The sequence below is a fragment of the Nicotiana attenuata genome, unplaced genomic scaffold, assembly GCF_001879085.1.
Source record: "Nicotiana attenuata strain UT unplaced genomic scaffold, NIATTr2, whole genome shotgun sequence".
In the NCBI taxonomy this organism is placed as follows: domain Eukaryota; kingdom Viridiplantae; phylum Streptophyta; class Magnoliopsida; order Solanales; family Solanaceae; genus Nicotiana; species Nicotiana attenuata.
The window spans coordinates 147,312-150,849 of NW_017670294.1; positions in this window are offsets into that span (position 1 = coordinate 147,312).

Sequence of the window (3,538 nt, forward strand, 5' to 3'; positions counted from 1 at the left end):
CCAGCTCACCTACCCATCGCGGACCGCACAAAATGGCACCGCGGTCCGCATTACTCAGAAACATGAAGATTTGAGAAGGCAACCACCGAGGACCGCACAAAATGCTCCGCGGCCGCAGTGGTCCACCACGGACCGCACAGAATGTAATGCGGCCGCGGTGGCAAACTTCAGAGAGCCAGTTTTCAATATCAATCATCAGTGCCATCCACACTGATTTTGTGCACCCCCACTAAGTCCTTTGCGGCCGCACAAAATGTAGTGCGGTCCGCATTGCAAAATTTAGAGAGTGATCAATTTTTTCAACTTGGTCCTGCACTGCATCAACACAATACTATAGCATCTCACAACCATTCAGTCCAAAAATAATTCCTACACTACGAAGAAAATCAAAGAAAAATGAAAAGAAAGACACATGGGTTGCCTCCCAAGAAGCGCCTGATTTAACGTCGCGGCACGACGCAGGTTACCATCAAATCACTTTAGAAGAAGAAGTGCCACCACGTGGCTGTCATCAAATTTCCCAGGTAGTGCTTGACCCTGTGCCCATTAACTCTGAAAACCTCCCAATTTTTGTTCTTCATGTCAAGTGCACCAAACGGAGTCATAAACACCACTTCAAAAGGTCCACTCCATTTTGACTTAAGCTTTCTCGGAAACAGACGTACCCGAAAGTTGAACAAGAGAACTAAATCACCCATTTTAAACTCCTTGCCACGAGCATATTAATCGTGAAGGTACTTCATCTTGACCTTGTACAAGGATGAACTAGAGTAGGCATGGAATCGGAATTCATCAAGTTCATTAAGCTGCTCCATACAAAGATTTGCTGCCACATCCCTTTCAAGATTCAGCTTCCTCAATGCCCACATGGCCTTGTGTTCTAACTCATCCGGCATATGGTAAGTTTTCCCAAACACCAACCGGCACGGAGACATACCAATCGGAGTCTTGTAAGCAGTCCTATGCGCCCATAGAGCATCATCCAATTTCTTAGACCAATCGGTCCTATTTACATTGACCGTTTTGGACAGTATACTCTTGATTTCCCTATTGGGGACTTCAACTTGGCCACTCGCTTGAGGATGATAAGGAGTAGAAACTTTGTGATTGACACCATACTTTGCAAGCAAGGTGTCAAAAGCTCTATTACAAAAGTGCGACCCCCCATCACTTATGATTTCACAAGGAGTTCCAAACCTTGTAAAAATGCTCTTTTTTAGAAATGCAACCACACTCCGAGCTTTATTGTTGGGCAAAGCCACGGCCTCGACCCATTTTGAAACATAGTCTACCGCCACTAGAATGTAGGTGTTCCCACATGAGCGTACAAATGGGCCCATGAAATCAATACCCCACACATCAAAAATATCCACTTCTAGAATGGTGTTGAGAGGCATCTCATCTTTCTTCGAAATACCACCCGCTCTTTGACATTAGTCACACCTCTTTACAAGATCACTTGCATCTTTATACAAAGTTGGCCAGTAAAACCCACAACTAAGAACTTTCAAAGCTGTCCTCTCCCCGCCATGATGGCCATCATAGGGAGAGGAATGACAAGCCTCTAAGATACTCAACTGCTTCTCCTCAGGGACAAACCTCCGGATCACTCCGTCGGTGCAAATCTTGAATAAGTACGGCTCATCCCAATACAAATCCAAACTATCCCGTTTGAACTTCTTCCTTTGGTTAGAAGAGATCTCACACGGGATTATACCAGTCACAAGGTAATTAGCAACATCTGCAAACCATGCATTATCATCATTGACACAGAAAGTAGTTGCTCATTAGGAAATGCATCATTGATCTCTCGGCCATCACACGGCCTCCCTTCCTCCTCCAAACAGGACAAGTGGTCCGCCACTTGGTTTTCACTACCTTTCCAGTCCACAATTTCCACATCAAACTCTTGAAGTAACATGACCCATCACATCAGCCTAGCTTCGGAGTCTTTCTTCGTCATCAAATACCTAAGAGTTGCATGATCTGTGTGCTCTATGACCTTGGCTCCCATGAGATATGGCCAAAAATTTTCCATTGCGAACACAATAACCAACAACTCTTTCTCAGTTACCGTGTAGTTCCTTTGAGCCTCATTCATTGTCTTGCTCGCGTAGTACACCGAATGAAACATTTTGTTCTCTCTTTGACCCAAAACTGCCCCAACCACAACATCACTCGCGTCGCACATGAGCTCGAATGACAAGCTCCAATTAGGTGCGGTAATGATAGGGGTGGTGGTATACTTATGCTTGAGAAGTTCAAATGCTTGCATACATCCCTCATCAAACACAAACTTGGCATCCTTTTCTAATAGCTTGCACAAAGGATTTACTACCTTCGAAAAGTCCTTGATAAATCTCCGGTAGAACCCCACATGCCCAAGAAAACTTCTAAGCCCCTTGGCAGAAGTGGGGGGAGGAAGCCTTGAAATCACCTCTATTTTAGCTTTGTCCACCTCTATGCCATGCTTTGAAATTATATGACCGAGCACTATGCCCTCCTCAACTATAAAGTGGCATATTTTCTAATTGAGCACAAGATTGGTGTCTTCACAACTAGCCAACACTCTATCCAGATTTTTCAAACATTCATCAAATGAATCACCTACAATACTAAAGTCGTCCATGAACACCTCCAAAATATCTTCCACCATATCAGTGAAAATGGCCATCATACACCGTTGGAATGTCGCCGGTGCATTACACAACCCAAAAGGAATCCGAGAAAAAGCAAAGGTGCCATATGGACAAGTAAATGTGGTCTTCTCCTAATCTTCCGGAGCAATCAATATTTGGTTGTACCCATAATATCCATTCGAGAAACAGTAGAAGGCACGCCCAGCAAGACGATCAAGCATTTGGTCAAGGAAAGGCAATGGGAAGTGATCCTTGCGGGTCACCTTGTTCAGCTTGCGGTAGTCCATGCACACCCTCCATCCGGTCACTGTCCGGGTTGGAATAAGTTCATTTTGAGCATTGGTCACCACGGTCATACCACCCTTCTTCGGCACACACTGCACTGGCGAAGTCCACGAGCTGTCAGAAATGGGGTACACAACACTGGGATCTAACCACTTGATCACCTCCTTTTTCACAACTTCTTGCATTGCCTCGTTCAACCTCCTTTGATGTTCCAATGAGGATTTTGCATCATCTTCAAGAATAATCTTGTGCATACAAATGCGGGGCTTATTCCCTAAATATTAGCTAAAGTCTATCCAATTGCCTTCTTCCGCTTTTTGAGCACCGCCAATGTGGCATCTACCTGCATGTTAGTAAGACAAGAGGAAAGAATAACTGGCAAAGTTAAACTAGGGCCTAAGAATTCATACCTGAGGTGTGGAGGCAATGGCTTCAACTCCAACACCGGAGGCACCTCAATTGAAGGCTTTGTTGGAGGAGTCTTTCTATTTTCAAGATCCAAAGAGAGTTTCCTAGGCTCATAAGAATAAGAGGCCATTCCATGTAAAGCATTCACACACTCCACTCGGCCCTCATCATCATTGACATCAAGATTCAACAATACGGCCTCCGGA